This window comes from Bactrocera latifrons, unplaced genomic scaffold (genome assembly GCF_001853355.1).
Source record: "Bactrocera latifrons isolate USDA-ARS-PBARC rearing strain unplaced genomic scaffold, ASM185335v1 scaffold_193, whole genome shotgun sequence".
Lineage (NCBI taxonomy): Eukaryota > Metazoa > Arthropoda > Insecta > Diptera > Tephritidae > Bactrocera > Bactrocera latifrons.
The window spans coordinates 155,957-172,081 of record NW_017535441.1 but is presented as its reverse complement, the minus strand read 5'-3'; positions in this window follow the sequence as shown (position 1 = coordinate 172,081).

The following is a 16,125-nucleotide window of genomic DNA, read 5'->3' as shown; positions in this document are numbered from 1 at the left end:
GTACCAAATATGGGTGAAATCGGTTCACAACCACGCCTGAAATCTCGATTATCACTTTATCATGCGAGAGTATAAAATGTTCGGTGACACCCGAATTTAGCTCTGCCTTATTTGTTTGTTTTCGTTTCGTACAAAATTTTTTTTATTTTCCATACACACAAGTGCTTTTTTAAATTTGAAATAATAATTTTAATAATAAAAAAACCTCGATTCGAAAATTCAGATTTTTTAAGTTTAGTTTAAAAAAACATTGGAAGACATTTAATCTTAACTTTAGATCAACATATTTCAAAATTTAGCCAATTTTTCGTAGTCATAGACCTTTAGGAATTAGAAATCTTCAACAGAGACCAACTTGTTATGAAATGAAATCGATTATTTCGAATTTGGGTAAACTAGCAGACATTTTGTAATTCAACAAATCTTTAATTGGCTCTTAAAATTGTATATAACTAAAACTAATTAACTAAATTTCCGGTTGAAGAAATTAAGTATGTTAAGTCCAAATTCACAAAACTGGTACACCTAAATCTCTACTAACTGTTTCAATGAATAATTTATGATAATAATATTTCAATGATTTGAGAGGGTTTATGGCTTAGAATCTTCCATCCTTTCAAGAAGAATGGAAGATGGAAAAGAGGAAGTGGTTTGACAAACTGTTCCTATAAATAACAGCAGAATATGAAGTGGTTTATAAAAAGGAAGCACATGATAAGAGAAGGGGCATACTTATGAGTGTGTATTATTGAAAAAAATGTGTTGGGTACTTTTTGAGAGAAGAAATGTAGTCTTGGCTTGGTTGCCTTTCATTTTAAGCATTCCACTGTTAGCTTGGAGGCAATAAAAATGTATCTTTAGAATGTTTTTCACTGGCTATTAAAAATTATACGAAACGTGGAAGCATTTTTTAGATGATTTCATTCATTTTTGACGTCATCGTCCCAGTAGTGCCTCAAATCACGTCATCCACAATGCTTCAATATTATTGGCACTTATGACGTAAACATAAAATGATAAAATACCGCAAAAGAACAATGTACTGTACATAAATTTTCATATCCAAAGTGTGTATTTAAAGAATATGTTGATTATTCGGATAAATAAATTGCGTTGGCTTCAATAGCTTTTTGCTAATTTTCTTTTGAGCGAGATTTCGGTCGAATCATTGAGAGAAATTTAAGTTTTCAAAAAAGCTTTCACATTTCCAACTTTTGAATTTAATCAGCTTTAAGGGAAACTATGAAATACTGTTCCTGTTCAAAGTGAATGTTTTAAGTAACCCCGTCAATCCTAATGTTTTCCGCTTTGGGTATAAGGTAGAAATGTTTCAAAATTACCCTAAATTATTATGTTTGCAAAATTATAAGGGGAAATGTGCAACACGCCTACAATAGTATTTATTCACACCTAATAATCTGTAGAATCTGACGTCGAAAAACCCAAAATGTAATACAATAACGGTCACATACTAAGGGAATATTTATGTGCGCTGCTAAATGGCGCAAATTGCTGAAAAATGACAACGAATAAATTTAAATGTGGCAATTTCATCTAATACGAAAAAAAAACATAAAATTGCGTCACAATTTTTTGATTATACCAAAGAAGCTACTCTGCGCTGAGCAAGTACGTCACAATGTGACTTTTGCAATTTTTGGGTCTTCGCAAAAACCCATTTAGTCTAAAGTATTCAAAATATTATTTTCTATGCATTTTCCATTCTTACTTATACATATGTATACATGCGTATATACAAGTACTCTTATGTATCATTTTTCAAGTGGGCTATTGTACATATGTATAGGCACAGTTCAATGTACTCTTTGGCTTTCTTTACCACGGCAGCTCATTGAGCGCTTAAGGTTCAAGCGAAATATTTAGGCGGCTCAATTTTATATAATTATAAATAAAGGTGTAAATCGAAATCGGTTTTGAAATACAACGCTTTCGGGAATTTATCCAAAGTATTAGCGTCTTTATGTGATACAAAATCAAAGACATGTACTAACTATTAATACTAAGACCTACCGTTTGGTTTTGCACACGACTCTTGCAGTCTTGCATCCAGGCAGTTCGTCCCATCGGGTTTCGATTTTCTTCACCATGCTTCTGTCAAGATCGTCGTATAGTCAATGCAGTTGCATTAGGCACCAGCTCCGCGGTTTTTGTAATAGCAGAGACCTTAGCTTGAAATATACTGGATTTTCATACACCTGTCCACCATAATAGTACACCGCCGAGCAGAATTTGTATAACAAATGTCTGCATACAACAACAACAAATTGCTAGTTAAGAATGTCACTACATTTACTTACTTCTTTAAAAAGGAGTTTCGAAGTTTTTCTGAAGGGTGATTTAATAATTGATTTCTGTCTCTTTTGCTCTCCAACCAAATTTACAAGGCTTCACTGTGTAGAGACGTTTACAGTTTAGCACGTCACGGTTGACAGTAGGAGCTTTTAGACTCCAACTCATTTTCATTTTGTGTACGTCTAATGTTCGACTGACCTACCGTGTGGCAAATTATTGTGTTCTCTAAGTAGAAGTTTGCGCATGTAAACACACTGGGCTAAGTGGAAAATTAAATCAAATGCTGCGTCAACATTTTGATTGATGAAAAACTTGTTGACAGCAGATTTAGGGCATGTCAACAAATTGATTTTGCGGCCACATTCATTTATAGCCATTTTGCTGTGCCATAAACACATTAGCCATATCGTTGAGGTTGAGTGACTCCTTTGGAAATTACAGTTCAACTTCAAAAGGAAGTATGAGGAGGGATAGTTAACATTTATACAGAGGTTCAAGCTCAGATGAAGGCTACGGATTTTTTTTAAAGGTTGAAATTTTTTTAAAGAAAGGTATGCTAGTTTCTTAATTTTAATCAGTTGTCCGAATAGTCGTCAACGGCGCAGTTGATATGAAAATATGCTCTCCAATATCATTAAGAAAATAAATAAAAGCAAGTCATCAATTAACTAAAACCACACTTTATCCATTAAAGCGATTAAATTTATGGTCAATTTGATTGCAAAGCGGTGTTGTAATTATTTCCGACACTCCTATGTCTTCATTCATATAGACTTTTAATCCTCAGCCACTTTTTGGAGAAAGTCTAATGGGAAATTTTCACTAACTGTGAATTAAATTGCAATTAATTGTGACGTTGCTAAACCGAAAATGTCGCGAATAATGTAAGCAAAAAGCGAGGAGGTGAATTTAATTGCCGCAAATGCAGCGCACGCTGCAATGAACATTTACATAAGCGTTGCCAGCATGGGATGCATACAAACATACATAACAAAGCAATGTTAGGATTTAAACTAAATGCTGGTTTAACAAGAAAGGCAAGTTTTACAAAAAAAAAAAGAATTTTTATTTTTAGTAAAAATTTTCATTGTTGCATGGTTGCATGGTTGGTGGTTTTTAGGGCAACCGAATGGTTGAAAATCACAATGTGGTTAAATTATTGGTAGGCAAAGGTGAATGTGTGCTTACGCCAATATGGGAAAACAATGTTCCTAAAACAACAAATTAATTTACATTTTTGCTATGAATATGCACATATTAAAATTCAAAATTTAAAATTTTAATTCTATTTTTTTTAATTCTATTTTTTTATTTAAAGAAACTTTTGCAAAATTGTGTAATAATAGCTCAAGTTTATTTAAAAAATTACTAATATTAGTAGACAATTCTACACTAAAAGCTTACATTTTTCGCCTATTCTTAGAATGAATAAAAATAAAAAGGCGTGACATTCAAGCTAATGCGTTTTTAACTAAACACAACTGTCTGGGGAGAGCGGCAGCGAAGTAGAGAAATAGCTTTTGAAATAACACGGCAAATACTCGTTAACATTGAGTGTTATGAGTCAGAAATTCTATGGACGAGCTTGCAGCACAGACTGCAATTGGTTTGCTCAAATGGCAATGAACATAACGCGATGCGGAACAGTCCAAAGCGCTGTTAGGTACTACAAAGAACCTTACTTTCCCTCCAAATGCATTGCACAAGCGCTGATATAACTTCAAATAATAGCTTGAGTGCGAGCAATACAAAAGCGCAGCGAAAACATTTAATGATAAGGAGGAAATTGCAGAAGTGAGCATCGAAAGCGAAGAAACTGATTTTCTACAGAAATTTTGGTGGCGGACTCATGTTTTTATTTATATGTATAATTTTTTATGCAAATCATTTTGAGCTTTTAAAATAATATACAAGTTTTTGCGGATTTTTCATAGAATGGTATATATTAATTTATATAAAGTGTTGCCAAATTTTTCTAAAATTTTGGTTCAGCAAATTGTGAAGTGGCAATTATATGATAAGAGAGCAGCAATGTCTCACTATGTGCGATAATTTCGAAGGTAGAGAATCGGTCACAAATATACAAAAAAGATTTTTGTTTTTAAGTTGGGGTAGGAATAATGGCAAGCTGTTCGCGCAGGCGTATGAGTAACCCATGCGAATATCGAAATCCCAAAATGCTCCAAGTTATTTGCTTATATGGTTTTCACCCATAGAATTGTTCCAAAATATACTACGTTAATTAAAAACAACGCCACAAATAGAGTAGCAGTCTACAGATGAACCAATATAGCTTTCCACTGCTTGCCCTTCAAACGAAAATATGCTCATTTAAACAACGATTATAAATTTTCCTTACTTACTTTAAATATAAACCTAAAAAGCTAACACGAGAGTAAACTAAATATTTAATTGTGCAGTTTTAATCTCTGAGATCACCAATACTACCATAAATTGTGCTCTCGTCTAGACCGATGACCAAATTAGGAGCTTAAGGGTAATTAAAGTTAATAACTCAGTGGCTTATTCAAGCATATTAAAATCTACCGCCACAACTTTACTACTCATAGAGAAATGTAGATACATATACATATATATGTGTAAAAAACAGAGTGTATACCATATATTATTGCTTCTTGGTGAGACTGACTTCTTGGAAAGCTTAAGTGGCTTCACTCAAATGAGCTTCACTAATTACAAAGTAAGTCAAGAATAGCAGCTGCAACTGATGTGGCCACCACCGACCGACGTTTGTATATGTGTGTAAATATGGCTGTAGAATAGCCTTGCATTGTTGTTATGCACATACTGTAATACACAAGTTATATTGGATATGTTCATATAAGCAAAACATTTAAATTTCCATGAAATACCGAGTTAAGCCTAACATCAGCACATATAAAGTACACCGAGAAAGGCTTTTATTAGCGGTAAGGCAGCAAAGTTGCATCAATGGTAACTTTTAGTTCGACGAACTGCACAAGAACAGCTCCAAGCGTGAGGTCGTGTGCGTTCAGCAGGTTTCCATTTGTTTAATTTCACTTTGTGTGGGTTTCTGGTGTTTGCGGTTTTTACTAAGCATTCAATTTGCGCTTTCAGTACAGTTTTGTTAAATTTATTAATATTAGCTCTGATTGCCGTCAATTCAAGCATCTAAAATAAAGAGTGTCGAGAAATTTAGAACAAAAGTTAATGGGTATGAAAAGTTATGATATACTTGTACAACTGTGTACGAAATAATAGCAGTGGCTTGCAGAGCACCTGCATTGGTCAGTCGAAAAATGGCGCAACATATTGTGGTTCGATGAAACAAAAATTGTTTTATTTGGTCTCAGAGGACGCCGACAGTATGTTCGAAGGCCAATAATCGCTTCATTTGTTCCTAAATATATTTCACAGATGGTACAACATAGAGGTGTCAAAATCAATGTATGGGTGTTCTTCTCTTACTATGGTACAGGTTCGTTATTTTGGATTAAAGAAAACATGGATGCCAAATTGTACGTTGAAATAATGGAGTCGATTATGCTACCACACGCTGAATGGAAAATGCAGTTGAAATGGGTCTATCAACAAGATAACGACCCCAAACATACCAGCAGGTTGGCAAATAAATTGGTTGCTCTTAATGAAGTTGAGGTTATGGGTCGGCCGGCTCAGTCACTGGACCTTAATCTAATTGAGAATCTTTGGACAAAGGTCAAAGAAGCTGTAGGGAAAGAGAATCCGTCAAATCCGACGCATCTATGGAGTGTCGTGAAGAAGACGTGGAAGGTCATTCCTCTCGAGAAATGCAAGCGTTTGGTGGACTCCATGCTAGACCAACATTTTCTAAACTTTCCAAAAATAATAATAAAGTTTAAGTTTTGAATATATTTAAATAAAAATTTATTTAGTAATGTTTTTAAATAGATCGCAATAAGCACGTAGGTGCTGCTATATACTTATGTACATATATTTTACAGTATGTAAGTATAAACTATTTCCTCAATATATGTGAAAACTATGTTAGGGGAATATTTGATTGAAAAGCCCTTTTCATGTTCATGTTCATGAAATTTGTACACACCTTTCGCCTTAGTCAACTCGGACTCATATGGTACAGCTTGGTTCTTCGTGCAAAAAAGTTACTTATACGCCAAAGCCATCTTTCAAAGTACAGCATTGATATTTTAAAGATTCAACTGCACATAACGGTGGGAAACATAGTTCATGTCACAAGAGGTAGTTAATTATTCGTCGTAAAATATTTTACTCTCAGTTCATTGCTCCCATATACATACCTGTATATATCTACCAATAACAATAAAGGAATTGTTAATGTGTGGATGCGTTCGGAAAGAGTAAGTATTATCTTGTCTTAGTTTAATATGATCTATACTCTTAGATTAATACTTTACCATTTTTGTTAAAAATATATTGCATGAATAGAGTTCTTTCACTAGTTTCGCTATTGCGTGTTCCATTAATTATAATTGATGATCTTATGCGCTTTGAATCATTATTCATTGTTTATGTTTTCACAAACTCGCTATTCAGTTGTGTTCACAAAATCGATAGATCTAATTTATAATCTCCTTTGCCCTTAGGAGTGTCATAAAAATTACCCCAAAATGCCTTAAAATATTGCTTTTAACAACTAATAAGAATACACAATTTCTTACATATCGTCAATCTAACTCCGGCATTTGCGTACTCTCTTACAAGGCATATAAACGCCATGAATATATCACCTGACTGAGTGTCTTTGCTTAGTGGTGGGGGAGCTGAATGTATTATAAAGCTAACGTCGAGGCAAATATTATACAAAACCAATCATAAGCACTGATGATGATGATGAAGGCATAAGACTGAACAGAAGTTATCAAGAGGCTGATAACAGTAACAACCAAAAGCTGTCGCCAGTGGTTCTGTAAAAGTGATTATTGTTGATTTATGCGCCGATGAATAAATCTGTCTTTGACGACAACGACGGCTTTTTAAATAGATTGGCAACTTCGGTATGTATTCGTATATGCACATATACAACTGATTTTGGGTGTTTCAAAAAGTGACTTTTAGTTAAACAACCTTTGCTTTCTGATGCTGTCTATTTTGAGAGAAACTAAACTGTTAACAAAGAGTAAATTATTTTCTTATTCAACAAAAGGGCTCTTTAAACCGAGTAAAAATGTAATACTCTACTCTGAGTTCCATTCTTCAGTAAGTCAGTTTTCGGCTTCAGATTAGACTAGTAAAATTTGCCGTTTTTTGCCATCTTAAGTATGTAGTTATAGTAACACGACTACGACTTAGAAGTGCATACGTACTGTAAATATTTGTGATTCGGTCAGTATTTGACTAAATAGCCAACAATACTTAGAGCTGCCATATAATGCTAAGAGGCAGCACCAGTTGATAGCGCTCTCATCGGACTCTTGTGGGAAACACATTTCATTAAATGAGCACTTCTACTATAAAAAAAATGGCAATAACGTTGAGTATGAATTTGTTTAAAGGTCAATGAACTTTCTAACTGTTTGCTGTAACAAACATATACATACATTAGCATGCTGCGAAGCGTTGAATACACAGGTTGGCGTTTCACTCCTGAATTCGACCATTAAAATACAAACTTAAATAAGTGTGCTTCTTTGATACTTCTGCACACCATTTATTATAAAAGTAGAAGCTGTTTACTTTTCCATTGCTTTTTATAGCTTTACACACAAAATTATGTAGGCGGCAACGGTTCTTTCAGGTATTTTAATACTGTAAATTTGACAATCTTCCCTCAGTCTTATGCGCCCACCTATTGAGCTTGCTTTCATCTCAAGAAGCTTAAGCTATGTAATTTGTAATGGGACTCAAAATTCTCTAAGCTGTATTCTCCTCCAAGCGTGTTGAATGGATAATGGACGTCGCTGCCATCACCGAAAAGTCTTGACATGGCGAGTCGGATAGGCGGCGTGTAGCTAAGGCATTCATCATTCTTTTCCTGGAAACTTTGCTTTGATGATATTAGGAGGAGAGGTATTATATATAAGGTGATGGAAATAGCTTCTATCATTGCTAATGAGCTTAGAGATCCTCTGAAAACAAAATTGAAGGAAAAAATCGTACTGAGATATTTCAAACCTCGGTGGAAGAAGTGGCTGCTACCATCGGCGGACACAGTGAATCTACTTGCTATGTCGCCAGGGGCAGTTGTAGTGTCACTGCCGAACCCACGTTACAACTAAGAGGTGCGATGGATCTCGAAAGTGTTGCATGTGTTAAAGAAATCGAAGAGGAAGCTTTGTTATGATCTTCGGCAGCGCACCAAGTACATGAAAGACCAATCGAACGAAAGTAGAGGAGCAAAGCTTGTTCTAAGGAAAAAATGTAGGAAGGCCGTACTTGATTATGCTCTCTAAAGGATCCGATATTAGCGCATCGGATCGAGGAGGGGATTGCGGCCAATAAGCAATGTACGCTTAAAGTGTCGGCAAAATGCCAAAGTGAAAAGTCGAAACTAGCAGTGTAGCAGTGGAACTAAACTAAATTTCGGAAATATCTTAAATGCCTTAAAAGCTCCAAAATCATGTGGAAGAGAATGGAAGGAGAACACGATGCTTTTTACTCACTTGGTCTCATAAAGACTATAAAACGATTTGGGCCTAGTCGCAGGTCATAACTTACCGGCAACACATGCGTCCTGTTTGGGCATGAGAAATACACTATCACACCTCTTCCGCTTCTATCTGACCTTATCTAGGACTCGGTTTATATATCTAGCAGATTTGGAGTTCAATTAACGGGATAAAGTATCATAAGTAATTAGATATTGAGTTTCTATTAAACATTGAAAAAAGAGTTGATGGCCTGCGTGACGTGATTATCAGCTCCATCTGTCGTTATAAAGAAACAGTCGGCTTATAAATGTTAAATTCTACAAGGTCGAAAGTCCCATTTTAATTTTACCAAAATATAAGAATATAGAATTTTAAGAAATACTCTAAGTACTACAGTAATTTGCATTTATTTAAGCAAACATATGGAACAGGAAGTCCATATTGTTGCGTGCATACCAGTAAACTTTTTTGCATAGAGTTGTAATATCATTTTACAAGTGCGCAATACATACATACATATATGGTTTTTTGGATTTACATGTACATATCAACAGTTAACAAACATTTGGTTCAATACGCCTCAGTATCACCTAATGTGATTAATTGAGTGGAATGCCACTTGAATTGTTCAGTCAGAGTACAATGCTCGATAAATTAATTAGGTTTTTAAACAATTAGATTTGTTGTTGTTTATTATTTTGTGCTTTATGTTTTATTCACTGCTGGTTTCGTTGTCATTACTGTCTTCTGCATAGCAGTAAATCATGTTTACGACAGCAATGAAAATATGCAAAGGGATTAATTTCAGTAAAAAGAAACTCTTTCTGTTCCGTTGTTGTTCTGTTATAAATTAATTATTGCTGGAGAATTTATACTTATTTTCCATAGGATGCATGGAATTCAAGGTCAACGCTTGCGATGAATAATGAACAATGTATGTCCGTGTTATTTGAATTCCACTTATTTGTTGATTCTACAAGGGGTAAAATCATTAATTATTTATATAAAATGTAACTGGTGTAGAAACTCTGTTCTGTTTTATTAGTTAACCAAAACTGAGGTGTTTCGATTATACCTAAACAAAAATTGTTCGATGCATGTCTACAAAAGGTCTGTCAGGCTCAACAGTGACATTAGTACAAATTTCCCCATCATTGGATGCCGAATAATTCAAAAGCTGCACATGTCACTTTTTCACTTTACTACTATGAGCAATGAGCATGAGACTTTGTTCATAATTCTAATGCTCAAAGTGGTAAATAAATATGAAGATAAACATTAGGTGAACAGAAATGTTATACTCTGTAGCAACATGTTGCTAGATTATAACAAAACAAACAGATATTTATTTTTCTTGTGCTCCTGCCGGTGTATATCATTAACACTGCAATAATTTTTACACTTCCGGTTTGTATACCTGGAAGAGCCAAAACTTTTACTCACAGCCACTAGATGGTGCAACACGCAGTTTGTGTGTAGAAAGCTAAAATCCTTTTCCCTGTTTTCTTAGTTTGTGGTGTACTTTTCTTTTCGAAATTGTGTTTTTCAATGTTCCCTTTAAGCAATAAATAGAGAAGCGTTGAAAATACTTATTCAACATACCTTAGTCTTGAGCAAAACACAGCATTTGCTAATCCAAACTATTGCTTTTCTTTTTTCTTCGCTGACTTATTTACACTTTTCTCTATTTTTGCTTTACCATCAGGTTTGCGGTAACAGTAAAAGTGAGAATCTGAAAATTGTTCACTCACTGAGAATGGTTGGGTGAGTGAAAAGATATTATAATAACTTTATTGCAATATATACACATATATAGATATCGGCGTTTCCAATAGGGATCATATGATTTTTCAGTGTCGTTTCGCTCATTTTTAAATATTTTTTATCATGATCTGTACTTTTTTTTCATGGCATGGTAATGTTTTAAATTTCATAATGGAAAGATATACGCAGGAACAAGGTTTACAGTCTATTCAACGTTATTAATAAATAATTAAGAAGGTCATATGATGAGGCTCACTTTCGGATAAAAATATGTCGATTCTGGTGCGGAGAAAATCCAAAAACTATTTTTGAACAACCATTACATTTACCTAAATTGACACTTTGATGTGGAATCATCGGTCCGGACTTCTTTCGAAATGAAGCTGGTGACACTGTTAATGTCTATGGAAGGCGGTATGGATGGATAAACAACTCTTTATGGTTGTAGTTAGAAGAAGTTAATCTTGACAACATCTGGTTTCAACAAGACGAAGCCATTCAGAACGTTCAAGAACCGATTTATTGCGAGAAAAGTTTGGAAATTAAACTATTTCAAGAGACTGTGACATTAAATGGCATCCATCTGATTGGATTTTTGTCTTTTCGAACATATGAAAAACCAATATTCGAATCAGCTGTTTACTAATGTGACAAAACTTGCAAATGAATACATTTGGAAGCAATCCTATTAGAGTTTTAATGAGCTCCGAACAAAAGAAAGATTTTAAGAGATAACATTTATTGAATGAAGAAAGACGCATTTGGGTGTTAAGTTTCGTTTTTTACGATTTTTCTTAATTGGCGGGCAGGATAGAAAAAAAAAAACTGAACGTCATATGGAATTGGGACAAAGTATATTATCTTTGGCATTAAATTATCTGCTATTGAAACTAAAAAAAAACTAATAAAGGTTAATTTTGAACATATATTTAAAGTAAATAAAATTTTATAATTTCACACTTTTATTTTAAACTTTCAGTTTAATTTGACCTACATCCTGCCCGCCGTCTAGCATGCACATGCGAGAAGCATCTGACATTTGCTTCCCAAAGGCAAAATGTAAAATATTCCGTAACAAAGAAATGTGTGCATGATGTTTAAATATATAACTATAAACCCTAGAAATTTCGCTTTTATCAATTATTTATTTCCCTTCCAAAAAAACTAAAAAACAATCGATTTTTTAAGCCTCTAAAGCAGGCTCCCCCCTTAAACGACCACATTTCTTTTCCAAAACTCAATAGCTAAGACATTTCTTATTTTATTCTTATGTTTCTCCTATAGCAATAAAGGTAAATTAATTCGTAAATAAAATAACTTGATTTCTTAACTTAAATTTCAAATCTGTGTGCGAGTATCTTCTTGATTTGTTTCTGACAGCGAAACCGATAAAATTGGTTTCCTTGACACCCAAGACCGATACAAATTCTGTTTCCAAAATGAATGGATTCATGACACCTACTGCTTCTTTTGATCGGTTTCAATTCTGATTCCGACAACTATCAGATTCCCCAACACCCTTGATTATCTCTGAAGGTACGTTAGATCAAAGATTTGCGTTAATTGTAAATAACTCAATGAGGTTTTTGCAAAATCTTATCGCTAGTGGGGGAAATTAAAGACCTTTCATTGATTAAGAATATTTTTATTCTAGTTCTGTCTCTTCATCTTCCGTTATTTCTGTTGTTTGCTACAACGCAGTTGGTATTTTTACAACTTTAAAATACAGAGGAAATGATCGAACTTTTTCTTTTTTAATTTTTTTTAACCAAATTGTTAGTTTTTCTCCGAATAAGTCGTCCATTTCTTCATTATAATCGAACTTGTAACAAACAGTACGTATATCAAAGTATAACTGCCACATGTTTTTTGTTCTGATCATTACTTTCCGACATCATGTTTAGATCATCCAATTTTCATCTGATGGTTTGAATTCTTATTTAATTTTATGATTTGTAATTTGAATTTTATGGACATGTATAAAACCTTTTGTGGCCGGGGCATCATGAATGCCAATGTTTTTTTCCGCAACACTTCGTACTGCCGATTATTCTCCAAAGAATTCTTTGGATGTATAAGGGGAAAACACCAATAAAACAAATTCTTGTTTACCTTTAAATATTATATTAGATTCGTACGGAAATGCATGATTTCTAACTTCTTAATTGCTCCTCTAACTATTTACAATAGAAATTTTAAATTATAAAGTGGCAATAAGCACATGCTTTCAGTTGCCTCTCCATCACCCTGTTAGCTTTCACAGCTTATTGTCACTACTATGTACCATTCAGCTTCAAGCACTTCAAATACCTACATATGCCAAAGCTTATCGAAAAATTCTGCCAGGCAAAATTTAATTTTGATTAGTATGAAAAGAGCAAGCTCTACTCCTGTCCTTAAGTGCCCCAAATTCCCAACACAACTGTGGGCCATAAATAATCCCAAAAAAAAAAAAAAAAAAACCCATATTTCTTTTCCTATTAGCATCAACTGTAATCAAGGACTTAGATAAAAACGACACGTGGGTAAATCCTTTTCTTTGATGTACAGATATATGCTGGTTCACACGACTTTTGCTTGCCCCACATATATGTGCGTATTAATGTGTTTGTAAGAATATTTTCATGCAATCGTAAATGCTTAAACGCACACACAAAGCACATTTATTATATTTTTGTGTCACGGCGTATAAGTAACTTTTTACAATGGCAAACGGTTAGATCAGTTTTTGTATATTTTCTTTGTCGTATACTTGCGTTTTGACAGCGGCACATTAATTTACATATCCGCGCTTAAATGAGTACTCAGTCTCTAAATGATTGTGAAAATGAGCTGATGCAGTTTTGTAATTATAACAGAGAGTTCATGTCAACCTAACTGCTTAAATAGATTGTCAACAGTTGTTGTAAAATATTTAAAAAACTTCTTCTGGCATGCACTGCTTAAATAAAAGTGCTCTACAAAGCATAAGAGTTACTATTTTTCAAATGTGAAAGTGCGCAGGCGTTGGCTCTCTGTTGTGTTTCTTCTCGGATAAAAATGTGATGATGGAACTAACCTGAGCAAATGGCACGCAATAGTGTCAACTTCAAATTCAGTTTGACTCCGAATGTGGTAAAGACAACAATCGCATACAGCACGTGTCTTGTGTCATAAAAATTTTTGGAAATTTTATATGAAGACGACCTTCACGCCACGTGATGTTGCTTTTGTGCCTGTTTGAGCGAGAAGGTGTTCAAAGGCTCACAGTTGCGTACGATCTTTAGTGCACGCAGAACATTTTTAATTTATGTATAAATAGATAACATAAAAAATAATTGACTGTTTTGCAAAGAGCTAATAGATCCCAAGATAAATAATTTTGAATGTAATAAGCATATTTTTAATGCGTCTGAAATGCATGAACTTATTTCCGTAATTATTTTCTTAACTTACCAAATTATGTCTTCATGCCTTCTCGATGTTCGTTTAAAATCAAAATTCAATATTCGTAAGAGCGGGCAACAAGTTTACATAGATTATCTCAGTTAGAGTTCTGCGTTGACCCCATAAAATATAAACATAGGGATCACTGACCTCTAAAATAAACAGAGGATGTGAACTTGGCTGAATTTAAATAAAGGTTATGACCTTGGCTAATGTAAACAAAAGGGTCATCGAACTCATAAAATGTAAACAAAGGGGTCGTTAACCTCGGCAGAATGTAAAGAAAAGAATCATTACCTCTAAATGTAAAAAAGGGGTCACTAACCCCATACAATGTAAACATATGGGTTATTAACCCTAAATATAAACAAAGGTTGCTGAAATGAATAAATATACTAAGAAGTTGTGGACTTGGCTAAATGTAAGCAAAAGGGTCATTAAGATCATAAACTGTAAAGAAAGGTGTTAATGACCATATAAAATGTAAACGAAAGATATAAAAAGCCGCTCAGTTATACTCGAACATAGCCCTTCCTAACTCGTTTATACTTAAATTATTCATATATTAGTGGGTATTTTTGTTTATTATTTCATCTATCTGTTAAATTCCTGAATATTTATCCACTTAAAAAAACCCATTTGCTCTTTTATAAATGCATGAATCAAATGCAGGTAGGCAGCTAAAAACGAAGCGCTTCATCTATTTATAGTTTTTAATTGTAAATAACCCATAAAACTGTTATCTCTCATTACATTACATATTGCTTCTAACTAGAACGCGTCACCCCGTTGCTTTTGGCCGAATGCAAAACTGAACTGAGTACTGGTCATGTCACACTGCCAACCGCAATGCAAATGAACTATGACAACCACAGCTTCAAATGGCATTAGCGCGCAGCACAAATACGAGCCACCGAACAGCTACAAAACGCGAGATGCATACTCTTACGAACACATAAACGTTGTTAACAAGAAAACGCTTTCACTTGCCTCGCGCTTGGTTTGCAAGTTCCACCAAGTCTCACTCCAACACACTCGTGTTGCAAAAATCAGTTTCCAAAAACCGCAGCGTAAAATTTTTTACATATTTTTTAAAATATGCCAGTTAATTGATTTGACAGCCAGAAATCTGTGTAGTCATGTCTAAAATTGAATTATCACTGGGGTAAAGTAAGGTTGCGTGAGAGTGCTAGCGGAATGAAGAAGATAAGCACTATGTATCTCTACATAAAGTACAAATTTCAGAAAATCTGGCATTAAACAAAGCAGAAGTATAGTCAAACCCACACTTTCGATTAGAGGAACATTGATTTCGGTATTGTTATTATACGTCGGATAAATTATAAAGTGTATGTATAGTTAAGGATGAGCATGAAAAGCTGAAAGTAAGCAATATAAACATAAGCATCATTGACCCCAAAAATAAATAAAGGTTGTTAACTTGACTAAATCTAAATATAGGTTGTTAACTTAGCTATGCATTTTCTGAAGTTGTACATGTTCCGTTTTTATCCAAGAAACCGAAACCGTCTATATCTGACCACTATAGCATACAGCTGTCATACAAACTGAACGATTGGATTCAATTGTTTGGAAAACTTTTTACTTTGACCTTTTACGTTTTTAGGCTTATGCAAATATGCTTGCATTACGATCTCCATCAAATATGCAACTTATATTATTACATAACGTTATAAGCCCTCAGCGTGTACGCTAAATGGCTCTTATACTTATACTTATGTGGGAATATAGTATTAAAGATCGGTGGCAACTCCGCCAACGAAGACGGGTATGTGAAAAAGACAAAGAGAACCAAAGCAACAGTTAGTCGTTAAACTGATGTCATCGGCTGAAGTGGTTTCTTCGCTATATTCTATTTAAAATATAAATAAAGCTAAAAATTAAAGCTAAGATTAAACTATAAATAAAACTAAAATTAAAACTAAAGATTAAAACTGTAAATTGGAAAATGTAATTAGAAACTGAAAACTTTATAAAAAGTTCCACAATATATTTGAATTCTAATACT